This window comes from Giraffa tippelskirchi, chromosome 8, assembly GCF_054371585.1.
Source record: "Giraffa tippelskirchi isolate mGirTip1 chromosome 8, T2T-mGirTip1v1.2.pri, whole genome shotgun sequence".
NCBI classification, from domain to species: Eukaryota; Metazoa; Chordata; class Mammalia; order Artiodactyla; family Giraffidae; genus Giraffa; species Giraffa tippelskirchi.
In genome coordinates this window covers 14,795,564-14,810,252 of record NC_137282.1, presented here as the reverse complement: position 1 = coordinate 14,810,252, position 14,689 = coordinate 14,795,564, and the positions used below count along the sequence as shown (strand labels likewise).

The 14,689-nt window shown below is 40.1% G+C and overlaps 1 long non-coding RNA gene across 1 annotated transcript in view; it reads right to left on the bottom strand.

Annotated features, from left to right (window-relative positions):
- Positions 1 to 962: 962 nt before the first annotated feature.
- LOC145518643 (uncharacterized) overlaps positions 963 to 14,689 on the bottom strand; it is a 238,847-nt gene continuing 225,120 nt past the window's right edge. The window contains exon 6 of the long non-coding RNA XR_014063073.1: positions 963 to 1,636. This is a non-coding gene — a long non-coding RNA (uncharacterized LOC145518643). The remainder of the gene's footprint in view (positions 1,637 to 14,689) is intronic.

Below are 14,689 nucleotides of genomic sequence, written 5' to 3'. Positions count from 1 at the left end.
TTATTGTTGCTAGGGGGAAGGAGTGAAGGAAGGAATAGTTAGGGAGTTCGGAGTGAACATGTATACACTGCTATGTTTTAAGTGGATAACCAACAAGATCTGTATAGCTCAGGGAACTCTGGTCAGTGTTACGTGGGAGTCTGGGTGGGAGGGGAGTTTGGGAGAGAACAGATACATGTATGCTGCTGCTGCTCCTGCTGCTAAGGCGCTTCAGTCGTGTCCGAGTCTGTGCGACCCCATAGACGGCAGCCCACCATGCTCCGCCATCAGGTACGGCTGAATCCCTTTGCTGTCCATCTGGAACTATCACACCATTGTTAATAAGTTATATTCCAATACAAAACTCAAACTCAAAGTTTAAAAATAAATAAATTTATACCATAAAAAATAAAAAATATAAAATTAACCTGTAAAGGTGCTTTAAGAGAGAAAAACGTTTAATCAAGAAAAACGTGATTGAGCGGCAGGATGAAGATGGCGGAGTAGGAGGACACTGAACTCACACCCCACGTGGTCACGTCCAACCACGACTACGCATAGAGCAACTCTGGCTGACAGCGACCTGAAGCAGCAAAAGGGCTCTTCTACAACCAAGGCTGTACAGTAAGGGCCACAGGGAATCTGGTGGATTCATGGATCCGCAAAGATGAATAGGGATGATGCAATGATATTCAGCAGGAACGTGAGGGAAGATGTTATTCATCTCCTTGGAGTTAGAAGGGTCAATAAATGAGCCTTGAAGAGAGGGTGAGGGGTGCGTATTACGAGGGATCAGGATATTTTATAGTCCAGCCGCTAAACATATAACCTCTGCTAAGCCACTTAACCTCTCTGGATAGTACTTATTTATTCAAGAGGACAGAAACTTTTTTTTCATCTGTATATTCCGGTCACCTAGCATATATATTGCCTGGCAGATCCCCTCCCTGCCTCTCAAACACACAAACACAAACACACAAAGGTTCTCAAGTCATGTTTGTTATTGAAATGAATAACTTTGTGCATAGGATGACCTCCAAATGCTTTCTCAGGACTAGCTTTCAGTGACTGTAAGAGAATTTGGCATGCCCCTGTGCCACTGCGTTATCTTCATATCTGTGAGCAGGGAAGGCCCAGAAGCTAGGAGCAGAATGATAATTCATGATTAACAGGAACACCACCTGTCTGAAGATGTCCTTCCTGAGAAAGGTCAGCTGTTGTTGTAAGTAAATACACATCTCCCACGAAGTGAAAATGCTAGGTTATGCTTTCTCTCTTCCCTCCTATTTTTTTCTTCCCCTTTTATACTCTTGTCTTTGCCAGTGTTGACTTGTGAAAACGTGAAAGGTCAGAAGTGAGCATGTTCAGGAGAGGTGGATGCAATTCTTTTCCATTTGTGTTTATACAGGCAAAGAAGATTGAGCTAGAATAGAAGTTAGATCCACGTTCTTGAACTACAGGCTGACACTTGCGGAACTGACACTGCTGTCTTCTCGGTTAAGACTGGAGAAGGGAAGGGAAGTTATACCGAAGGTCACTTGAAATAATGACTTAGAGGCAGCAGAAGAAACTGAGTGAGCGCTAGGAGCTTCTCTGGTATCTAACTGGGGTTATTCACATGGAGACAAACACGATTCAGCTCCCTAGAAGTTCCTGCCTGGAAAGGTAAGTAGAGACAAGAAAAGAAAAATGAGGAGAATAATACACAAGAGACAATCCAGCAAGAACTGTTTCAGCTCTAGGAAACATTTCAGTTCAGTCCAAATAAGATGAGGACATTCACAAATCTGAATGGGATATAAAAGAAAAATATGGAGAACTGCCTAAATTCACTTGAAATCATTCCTCCATGGGGTTAAGGATCACCAGCCAGGCTGCTACCCAAACTTATAGATGTTAGAGCAGCTGAGGTGATGATGGCTCTTATGATGCTCCACATTCTTTATTCTTTTCCTCTTGGAGATAACACTTACTTGATGTCTGCTTCATTTGGCCACTTAAGTAAAGACAACAGTAGTGTCAACTAAACTCATTGAAATACATATATACTGAGGCTATGTTGCTGAGTTCCTTTAATTACTCAAAAATGCTTCTAACTTACATGATAAGATATATTGATACAGAAGTAAGTAAGAGAGTAGTTGCCAGGTTTGGGGATTTTTTAGAATAAATTATGTATAAACTACTGGAGAAGGAAATGGCAACCCACTCCAGTATTCTTACCTGGGGAATCTTATAGGCGGAGGAGCCTGGTGGGCTAAAGTCCATGGAGTCGTGAAAGAGTTGGACATGACTTGGTGACTAAGAAAGTTGTGACTTTTATATCCCCTATGTGGGAACTAAGATCCCACATGCTGTGTGGCCCCAGAGAATTTTTTTTTTAAAGAAAGTATTTGCAGGTAGAAAGAAGGAGATGCTCAGGGCTGAGAACAGGGCTGAAGGACTAAGTGTAAAGTTGGGGTGAGGATGTGGGACATTCAGAAAGTCAAGTATCAGAAAACTAAGAATTGACTCCAAAGTCTGGGCAAAATGATATTGTGTGTGTGCGTTAGTCTCTCACGCGCGTTCTAGTCTTTGTGACCCCATGAACCGCAGCCCACTAGGCTCCTCTGCCCATGGACTTCTCCAGGCAAGAATATTGGAGTGGATTTCCATTCCCTTCTCCGAGGGATTTTCCCGACCCAGGAAATGAACCTGGGTCTCCTCCATTGCAGGCAGATTCTTTACCATCTGAGCCACCAGGGAAGCCCAAAATGGTATTAACGGTAGAGAAGAATGTTAGGTTAGGCATAGACACTCAGACTGAGGTGAAGCAATTTGGTGTGATAGACTTGGGCAGTAATTATATACATCTATTATCTGAGAATGCTCAGGGTTCAGGTACTGTTGATTACTCTCATTTCTGACAATGGTTTCTTCATAGCTCAGATACCATCAAACTAGAGGTATCTACTGGAATCAAAATGTCAAGGTATAAATCCTCCTATTTTTCCAATTTGTGATATTACTTTTTACCTCATAAATGATAATGTAGAATGTTAAGGAAGTATTATTTTATTTCTTATATGATGACTTAGCTTGTTAAGATAGTATTAAAGGATTCATGCATAACTATGTGATCACACTCATCATTCACTGCCTTCAAAATCACATTAAAGGGAAATGAACCCCAAAGCATTGGCTATATTTTTATTTTAATTTGGTTTAGTGACCTTTATGATTTTTAAACATTCAGAACAGCCCAAGAGTTTTCCTGAGTTAATTATGCCCAAGAGTTTTCCTAAGTTAATTATCTTCAACACAGAGATTATTTTCCACTGCCTGTTAGAATGTTCTACACAGATATCCTATGAGCCTGACAATACTTGCTTGTCTCAACTAGTTAATGTGGTCCATATCCCACCTTTACCCAATTTCCCTGTTTCAATGAATACTACCATTATTCTCTTAATCACCTCTAAATGGAAGTTTACATTTCACTTGAACTTTTCACTCTTTTTCACTCTCAGCTCTCATTATTTGTCGTTACATATGCTAGATTCTGGTTTTGTAACATCAGTTGAATCCCCTTCCATCTCTGCATGTTTTCTACTTTGAACCTAATTTAAGCCACAATTCCCACAGACTTGCACTTTAATAATTCTGACTTTGTATCAGTTTTGAACACATATGCCTCCTGACCAGCATGTCATCATTGCCTATGAGACAAGACTCAAATTCATCAGCCTAATATTTACATTTTAATATTTCTTCTACTTGATTTTATTTTCTCCTTCCAGTTACTTTGACTGGATGATTCTCATCACCACATAAACATGCTTATTATATTTTTTCACCTTAAAAAATGTAAAAGAAAGGAAAAGCCCTAACTGGACTTCACTTCCTCTTGCAGAACTGCTTCATTACTTCTCTTCCTTCCAGACCCTTTTAAAAGAATCTGCACTCGCTGTGTCTCTTTCTCTCTTGAACACAGTCCTAACCACATCACCAAATTTGGCTTGCTAGAGGCCATGGTCATTTTTTAATATTCCCTTACCTCTGTCTGTCAAAAGCATTGGACATAGCTGACAACTTTCTCCTTCTTGGAACACCTTCTTGTCTTGGCTTCTACGCTATTCTGATTTTTCTTCCATGCTTCTGGTCTCTTTTTCTTAGATCATCTTTTTCACTGGTGTTTCCTTATGTCTCCAGTTTCCAGATGTTGGAGAGCTCCAGGGTTGAATCCGTGAACCTCTTTTATTCTCCACCTACACTGACTCCTTAGATGGTTTTATACAGCTTCAGGGTTTTATGTGCCATTCATATTGATAGCTTACAGTGAACAGTGTTGGGATTCTTGATCTCTCAAGAAGAGTTAGCTTCAGGACCAGGAACCAGGCTTGATCACTCAAGAGCTTTTGTGTAGCAGAGTTTTATTAAAGTATGAAAAGGAACAGAGAAAAGTTCTGACATGGACATCAGAAGGGGGACAGAGAGTGCCCCCCTTGGTAGTCTTAGCAAGGGAGCTATATACTTTTTAAATTGGTTGTTACAATAAATCAAAAGAAGGTCTCAAGGTTGTAAAGATCTTATCAGACCCACTCCCACAATTTACATTTTAAGATAACAGGATTAGAACTTAACAATAGAAAGATCTTACCAGACCCACTCCCATAATATACATTTTAAGATAACAGGATTAGTCAGAAGGTTTTCAAGAAGGAGAAACTGTCCTCAAGCAGGATACACTGTTGTTATATAATCCTTACTAAGGAATGTAGAAAAAAAACCTTTGTCCTTTCCTCCTCCTTGAGAATTCCAGACCCCTGTCTCCCCCTTAAGAGCCCAAGAACCCTTTCTCCTCCTCAGGGACCCCAGACTTCTTATCAACCTGCCTAGGAATTGACTCTCTCAATATTATGTTTATGTCTCAAGTCTAGACGCCCCCCTGAAACTTCAGTGTAATACAAATAACTGCTTGATTAACACTTCCACTTGACGTCTCATATCACACAAAAATTAATATGTCCAAAGTTGATTTCCTGGTGTTCTGGCAAAAGGCATAATAACCCAAAGTAAAAGAATAATTCCCTTCTCAGTCTTCCCATATCACTTGTTCATCTTTCTTTTAAGTACTGAGGCTAAAAACCTGGAAATCATGTTTGATACCTTTCTTTCGCACATTTCCCCTTCAACATGTATGCAGAATCCGACCACTTCCTCCCCCACCATCATCCTGGCCCATTCACTATCTTCTCTCTTTTGGGTTATTGGTCTAGCTTCCTAACTGCTCTTCCTGTGTCTGTTCTTGTCTCCTGCTATCTTCTCTCAACACAGTAGACAGATTTACCATTTGAAAATACAGATTGAATCAAACCCCTCTTCTCGTTAAAACCCTCCAGTGGCCTCTTAATTGTCTCAGAGTAAAAATCAATGCACATACTATCTTCCATAAGCTCTACATGAATTGGTCCCTGGTTGCCTTGTTCCCCTCATTTCACACCAAGCTTCCCTTCTCTCACAGTCCAACCACCTAATGCTCCTCTTCCAGGCTTCTCCCATTTTAGATCCTTGGAAGGGGTGGTTTTCTTCTCTGATGACGATAATGCTTTTCACGCACGCTTCCAATGTGACGTCTTCCGGTTTTACCCCAAATTCACCTCCTTAATGAGGCTCTCATTCAACTCTCACCCCAATATGCCATGTTTCTATTTTTAGTTCTTTTTCTTTGTATATATTTTGACTGTAACACCTATTTTTTTTTTCTGTGTAGTGTCTTGCATAATATCTTTCACCTCAGAGAATGATGTCAAAGGGTTTTGTCTACTCTATACACTAGTGTTATCCCACCACTTAAAACACTGATTCAGTAATTAATCGCTGAGTTAATAAATGGAGTTTCTACTACTTTTCAGCCTTCACTTTCAAGAAACATAGATATGCACTTCCCAGATACACATCATCTTCTTCCTTCTTTCTTTGGTTTGGCAGCCTTTTCCTCTGTCTGGCACATCCTTCATCCTTTCCCTAAATCTCTGTAAGGCCAAATCTCATAAATCCTTCATATCTCTTAAAAAAGATTCCATTGTCTATGGCTACTTTAGAGTGCCCTCTCAACCGAAGAGAGCATGGCTTTATTCTGATTCTCGTCACAGATTTGCTACACTTGGAAGTAATCTCTCTCCTTCTGAACAGCCACGGCATTCCTCCAAGGTGTCCATCCTCCGGCAGCATGAGGTCTCCCCTTCTGTTCACGTTCTGAGCCTCGTGTACAAAGTCATTTCTTTGTCTTTAGTCCTGATGCACTTCGTCTGGCTTCCTTGTTACAGTATTTACCACTTGTCTCTATTTCTCCTTGATTTCTTTTTAATCACTCTTTCCATTTCTTTCATTTTTATTGTAACTCAACCTTCCAGATTGCTCCCTGGGGAGTTTCATGTATTTCTACTTCTATAGATGCCTACTTTCCCCCCCCCTCTCTTTCTGTCTCCCATTGGAATAATTTGCTGTTGAAGTGGTTTTTTAAGCTGTGGTCTTCAGAGACCTGGGGTCTTGCCAAATTTCTTATTGTAGAGATAAAGGCGGAAGTCAAAAGGATGGAATTCCAAGATCCTTTCCGCATCCACAGCTCTCTCCCCCACACCTATTTCTGTGGAACCTATTTGATAATTGAGATTATACCGTCATACATGTGTGCACCCATGGGCATCTGTACACACACAAACACACACACACATACAGGGACACCTTTTATTTGGCAAAGTGACTCTGTTCTTCAAGATATTTTTAAAAACTGAATATATGATCAACCATTGGCACAGGAATTTTCCCTTTCCAACTGCCTTTTGAACCACACTCTAGAGCACATTTGTGATTTTCTTTTTTCAACTTTATGAGCTCCAAGTAATGGTCATTGTCCAGATTCAGGTCCTTCTAAGTAAAAATTATAGATAATAGAGCTGCAGGATGTTTTTTGAACTTCCTGTATAGCATCTTGTGGGGCTTTTTTATTTTTTTTTAAAGATGATGAAAATTGGCCCTGAGAGGGATTGATTCATTCACATTCACACTGACACTCTGTTCAGAAGTCAAAAGATCAAGAATCAGAAATAGGTTTCAAGAAGAATGCACATTTTATCCTCCATCTTGCCAAAATAACCAGAATTTTCTTTTCCCTTAACTTAGTCGGAAATATTGCTCAGTCCATTGAGCGGTGACACTTGACTCAAGGTAACTGAGGGACTTGCTAAATAGTCTTCTTTTAACTGCCTGAGGCTCCCAGCAGCTATTTTGTAGTGGAAGATTTCTACTCCAGTTTGATTTACCCAAGGTGACAGCTCCAGATGTGCAGTATGGTTATCTGATGGTAAAGAGAGAATAAGAAAGAATTCAAGAATAAAGACTGCGAACGTAGATCAACTAGGAGATGTGTGAGGAAGACATACTTACCTATCAGCTCCAAAGGAACCAAAATTATTCAAAATGATCGCCAGGATTTTGCTGAAAGATCAGGGACACCAATGCTTAATTTCCTGCTTTGTCATCTACTGTCATGACCTTGAACCAGCTGCTTAATATTTCTAAGCTTTGGTTCCTCATCAAAGATTAAAATGGCAGCAATAATAGTATTGTCGTATAGACTGACTTAGATAAATTATGTACGAGACACTGCTTCAGAGTAGTCTCTAAATAAATGGTAGGTATTAGTAATTGAGTAACAACATAACTCGACTAATAGTGTAAAATTATCAGAGAGCATATTGCATTATTAATATGACTTCTAATGTCAGACACACAGACTGAACTCTCTTACCTGGCTCTCCTATAAATGGTCACACCAACTGTATATTTATTATGAAACTCTGAAGACCTCTAATACCATCCCAGTTTATCTGCATCTGCTTGTCTTAGTGGGGAGGGGCCTGGCACACAGCCTATAACAAATTTCGTTTTTTTCTATTTTGGAGTTGATATAAGTGTGGCGTCTATCATGTACCATTTCCTGTTTGCAATCCTTGTACAGATCTTTGGATGATGCATGACTGTGCTTTATCTATTTAGTTTAAGCAGAAAAAACAAAATAGGCATGTCTACCTACACCATCAGTTCTTCTGAGCCAATATCAAATGCCTTGGTGAGATTAATGTGATTTATATGCAGATTCCTGGAAAGAAGGAGAGCTACTGACCTTCTGTTCTATTGCCTGGAATCTCCTTGGACTCTGGAATGGATAGTTTAAAATATTAATGCTTTGAATAATAAATTAGAGTACATAGGAAATGAGGTATGAGCATAACAATTTTAATTAGTTTTAGGCACATTTTAATGATTGTTTGGCCATTAACTCCAGTAAACATAAAAATGCAGGGGAATGGGATGTATGAAGTCCTTCTTCCTTAGCTTTGTTTTAACTGAAGGCTTTGCAAAGATGTATATCATTTTAATTTTGGTTCCAGAGGCTTTTATGTAAATTAATTGCATTGGAGAATTGGCAAGAACATTTTATTCAATTTGGAACAGCAGTGATTATAAGCTTTACATTAATATAACAACAATTTAACAATGGCTGATAGATGGGCCGCAGCCATGCAATTATCAGAAGTGAGCCACTCTCTTGATCTCTAATTAGGTCTATAAGCAAATAGAGTTTTGCCAGTGCTAATTGCTGTGTTAAAGCTGGCAGTGAGGTAGCGAGTGAGCTCACGTTAAGGTAGTCAGCACAGGATGCTGTATATCCAAAGATTTTTCCATTTTCTGATTTAATCAGATATGTAATTCAATTATATATGTTATGGAAAGAGACATTTAACTGAATTGGAAAGCATTCTCCTCCTTGCTCAATACAGCCATATGTCTTGTTAACTGCAGACATCACGTCTAAAGGATAAGCATTTAGGTTAAGTGGTTTTCCCACCCTCCGTACTGCCTTCTCACATGCTTGTCCTCCCCGAATAGCTCCGAGTCTAACAGTACCTAGGATGCTGAGTGCTACGTGCCAGGCAAATACATAGATGGAAGAAGATGTATAATCTTTGATTTGTTGCTGCACGTTAGTGGGGATTAAAATGCACTCAAAGGGGATTTAGAAGGCATTTGAGCACCAGGCTAGATATTGTGGGACCCATTTTAAAGAAGCCAGAAAATCCCTTGATTACTTTCAGTCTTTGACTAAAAGCTTGGTCCATTACTAGACAAAGACTATTTGCTTTATTTTTTGCTCCAGCTTATTCTAATGTGCACGTCAATAACATAAAGGGAAGAGTTTCGGGCTGAGGCATCAGGTTGAGTTTAAGCTAGATCTGGAAAAGATAATTTTCTAGGGCAGAGTCTATCAGAGGATGTCAACCTGCAGCGAAAAGGTCATGTAATTTTTAGGAGGAAAATTACTTCTTTAAATACTCCTCTAGTGTAAAAATAAATAAATCCTCTCCACTTCTATTCAAAATGGAAATTGACATATATGAGTGTCCATGGCAAAGAACTTAATATAATCCTATCAGGGAATAATTTCACATTTTTGACCTGGTCTTTTGTATCCAAAAGAGTGACCACTAGGAGAAATAAGGTACAGAGGTCTCAAAGGGCGAGATGGTAAAGTAGGAGAAAATTAATTGTGCCAAGGTTTGTGAAATATTCATACCACTTTGTAGAGAGGCACCTGAAAACATACAAGACAGTTAGAAAGATATATATATACACACACATGATTGTGTAGTGGGGAATAGGATTACAGAAACATAAATGGAAAGCCTGGTCTCTCCTATATCCACCTGTAGTCGGGTACTCGTGAAAGGAGAACTTTCCAGATGCTAACTGGCAGCAAAGGATCACCCGGCCATGCAGCTGGGAGAATCATTTTGGAAGAGTCTGTGAGGTTCATGGTGTAAGGTTACTCTTGCAGGTGATGGAGGAGGAAGAGGAGGAAGAAGCTGTGTTTCTCTCTCCAATTCCACAAAATCTTAGGACTTAAAGTCTGTGTGTGTGTGTGTGTGTGTGTGTGTGTGTGTGTGTGTGTGTGTGTGTGTGTGTGTGTGTATTCGAGGAGACGGTCAGTAGGAAAGGCACATGATTTGGCACAAGTGCTGTTCAAAGTTATCTTTTCTGACAGGTCCCAATTTTCACGGGCTTCCCTTGTAGCTCAGTTAGCAATGCAGGAGACTTGCGTTCAATTCCTGGGTCAGAAAGATCCTCTGGAGAAAGAGATGGCAACCCATTCCAGTATTCTTGCCTGGAGAATCCAATGGACAGAGGAACTTGGCAGGTTACAGTCCATGGGGTCGCAAGAGTCGGACACGACTTAGTGCCTAAACCACCATCACCAATTTTCACAGAGTTACCGTTTTGCAAAGTTGTTCTGACACAGTAGAAGTCCATGACCAAGAAAAGGCTGCATTTGTAGCTTGTGGCTGTTCACCCTTCACAGTAACTAAGAAAGCCCTCTCCTGACACTTTAATAAAAATGAAAGCAATAACTACTTCTCTGACTCTCTATGACATGCCAGAATCGCTGTCAAACATGTGTGCATGTAAGCATGCCGTCATATATATAACACCTTTCATTCTCACAATGTTACTGAAAAGTGTAAATATTATCGATTCCTGGGTCAGGAAGATCCCCTGGAGAAGGGATAGGCTACCCACTCCAGGATTCTGGCCTGGAGAATCTCCATGAACAGAGGAGCCTGGCAGGCTACAGTCCATGGGGTCGCAAAGAGTCAGACATGACTGAGTGACTAAGCACATATAAAGAAAAGAAGATAAAAGGAGGATATACAACTCTTCCACGAAAATGATGAGGTCCGTGTGTAAACTCAGGGATGGCAGGATCCCAAGCCATGCTTCTTTCTAGTGGGTTCTTTCCTGCCAGATATCTGGTATGACCTGAGGCATGTTAAGTCTTTAAGAAGACTATGCTTCTCTTGATGCATAACTGTTTCCAATATGTTACTTCTCTGTCTGCTAACAATACTGTTGTTCTTGTGTGCTCAGTCACTCAGTTGTGTCTGACTCTTTGCGACCCCATGGACTGTAGCCCTCCAGGCTCCTTTGTCCATGGGGATTCTCTGAGAACTGTTTTTCTTACCCACAGATTAACAGAGGCAGTGAGGGTGATCTAAGAGACACCAACATGCTTGCCCTTCTCTCCATCCCGCCAGGAAGTCTAAAAATCTAATATTTTAAAAGTCTAATGGGGCGTTCCTGGTGGCTCAGCAGTAAAAAAAACCTTCCTGCAATGCAGGAGCTGCATGAGCTTCAGTTTCAATCCCTGGTTTGGGAACATCCCCTGGAGGAGGGCATGATGACCCACTCCAGTATTCTTGCCTAGAGAATCCCATGAACAGAGGAGCCTGGCAGGCTACTGTCTAATAGTCTAACCTTATGTCTTTGGTAAGGTGTCAGTATGGGTTACTGGAAAAAGCACTATGTCACCAGGTCAAAAGAGTCACATTCTTGGTGTTCAGGTTCATTGTAAAATTCAACATGTGTTTGATACTTTTGGTATTAAGGCTTTGTGTTTTTCTGGAAACATACTAGCTTCTTGCAAATTATCGGGACTGATACTTGCATATTAGTCTCTTGCCATTACAGAAGGAACAGCTCCTTCCTGAGCAAATGGAAGAGGTTGGGTAGGTAATCATGGTGATGGATACAGTAGGCAAAGAATGGAAGAAGAGTCAGTTATTTGGGATGAAAGAAAGACATTATGGGAACACCCCTAGGCTTCCCAGAGCACGTGTGATATCCCTGAGTGCCAAGAAGATGAACAGAGCAGCACAACCGTATACGCTGAGTAACAAGAGATGCTCCCAACAAAGAGATGGGCCATCGCATTAGCCACATTGAGAAGCCTTGTACCTTGAACCGGGTCTGCCTAAGTCATAATACCCAGAGAGCTTAAAAGCATGGAGCTATAGCCCTGAGTCTCGACTCCAGTTTTGACTTAATTCTGCCTTGCTTGATAGCTGTGTTTTTCAAAGTCCTTGACCAATAGACCTGTAGTGACGTTCATAGTAAGAAATTTCTGCTGCCAAGAATCAGCCAGGAAGTCAAGAAGCCACTGAAAGTTAGACTCCACAGTTTCATGCCTCCTGCTCTTGCCTCATGTTTGCACTTTGGAGTTCTAGCAAGGTCTTCTTCCCAAAATTCCATCGCCAATTTACTTGGCAAAAGATATGCATCGCTGGACTAAGGCTAAATGGTCACCTTTTCAAATTTAATGTTCCTGACCTTAATTAGTAGTTTAGTCTTTCAGACCTTCATTTGTTACACTTAAATGGATTTTGTAATTGACTTCACATCCCAGTTAGGTTGGTTGCCCCATCCCAGTTCAGAAAAGCGACCAATTAGCTCTGGTTTTCCCATTCCCTCCCATTTCCTTGGAACAATTGCCCTATTTCTAATTGCTTAAGCACAACTAATACAATCCAACAAGATCATAGCCAGGCACTACTAACGCACTTAGTGAAAAGGTTATTGAATTTATTAAGCATTTGGCCCAATATAGCTCCTAACAAACGCATTTGGAACCTATGACAGTCCTGGTGAGTGAGTTAAAGACTCATTACTTGGATTGCTAGTGTCCTTGCGTGGAAACTGTGATTCTTGTCAAGTCCATTAGCTGCTTTACAAAACAAGAGCTGTCATTTCATTAAGCTGCTCCACACATATCAACAGCTCCAGGGTGAATTCTGGTCTCTTCTTGTCTATGTCACTATGTTTTCTGAAAGCTGACTTCCCTCCAGTGTAATGTCAACAGCCTACAAGTCTTCATTGTATAAGGAAGTATCATGACCCTCACAGAAGAAGCAGCAGTTGATTTAAAGAGAAGAGAAAGTTAGATTTGAAAAGTTGAATCTTCTTTTTGTCTAATTTTCTGTGTTTAAAAAAGAAAACGTTTTCAAAAGATTAAAATTAGAGCATCGACTTAGTTCACTTTATAGTTAAGGATGGAACAGGGACTGGAATTCAAGTCTTCTCTCTCCCAAACCAGCGTTCTTTCTGAAAAGTCATACCGCCCCTCTGGTGGTCTCCATATGTTAATTTCTGTAGCGTTCTGTTACTTAATAAATATTCATTGAGCTCTTCTTTTATGCTAGGTGCTGTCCCAGGGTTGGAATTAAGCCAGTAAACAAGGCTAAGTCTTTGCCTTCATGGAACTTAAGTTCTATCTAGGATGGAGAGCAAATCAGTTGAAACATATGATATCATATAAGGTTGAGTAATAGAAGCCAGAATAATGGGGATGGAGGAGAACAGGGTGTCTCCTGTCGCCAGGTGTTAGAAAAAGCCTCTTTGAGGCTGTGTTGCAAGCACAGTGATTTGCCTGAACTGAGGGTGAAAAACAACCACACAGAGAGGAAAACTGCAAAGGCCCAGAGGCAAAAATAAATGTTGTGTGTTTCTGTTCAGAGAATAGCAATGAGGCCAGTGTGTCCAGCACAATGAGGGTGGCTGAGAATAAGAGGAGATGAGTACATATTTATAGATAATGGTTATTTCTCATTCCTAATATGAGTGGAACAGCAATTCCAAGTGAAAGCAGAGAACATGTATTGTTCCAAGAAGACTGAGAAGTAGCTGCGTAATTGGAAAATATTAAATTCTCTCCATGATAGAAGGAAAGTAAGTTCTGCAAATGATCCACCCAGGCCAATGTTATATCTTAATTTCAACCTAAACTGACTGAGCCCCATTTGTGAGCAAGGTTCTGGAAGACATACAGTGAAGCAGTACTCATTTTGAAATGGATGAAATAAAATGAATGAATGAAAAAAATGAATTAAAAAGACAAGTTAAAAAATTGATGAATAAAAGAGATTATGAGATGCCACTGAAGATGGGAAACGTGTTGGGGAAGTTCACTGGGAGGAAGGAAAGTAGCTTGTTGGGAGAGGCAGGCATGTATGTTGCAGAAGTAACATGTAAACTGGAAATTAAGGACTACTTGGATGCTGACAAGTGGAGACAGCTTTGTGGGAGTCCATGAGACGCTGAGGAAATAGCATGAGGAAAAACAGGAGGAGAGAAGTAGGTTAGTGAAAAGCTTGTTCTGGGGCAAGAAGTCCAGATTGGTTGGAACATAAAGGTAAGAGAATATAGCAGATAAAGTTGAAAAGATGATGAAGACGTTTGACTGCTTTAATTAGGAACTTGAACCTAATTAATTAGGCAACACAGACCAACTTAAGGTTTTGTATCAGAAGGTGACAATGACAGAGAAAATGAATTAACTTCCCTTTAGTTCTTTGTGTAGCTATCATGGAGAAATTTAGCTACATTGGTGTTTTCCACAATTTTTAGCTTTGGAACTCTTTTTACCTATTTAAATCTCTCAAAGGACATTGGTAAAAATAGGATATATATTTTTTGCAATGTAATTAGAATTCCTGACTTCCTACCTAAGGAAGTCCCAAAGGCATTTCCAGAAAGTCCAAGACCACAAAAAACATAGTTTGAACATCATTGGGCCAAAGCACTCTTGTATCTATTTTCATTTTCTGGACATAACAACTTTTAGGAGACATTAACTTTTCACTAGGTAAAACATTGTGTTAATTTCCCTTGTCTTAGAAGGTGTTCCTTTAAAACGTTGATGTGTTATTAGCACACAGAGTGCTGTAGACCAATAATTTTAATATTTGAGATTGCATTATGAAGCTCACTGCCATCCAGAGAACTTAAGAGACCAAACAACTAGTGTTTAAGAGGCTCCAGCACCTTAGAATAATGC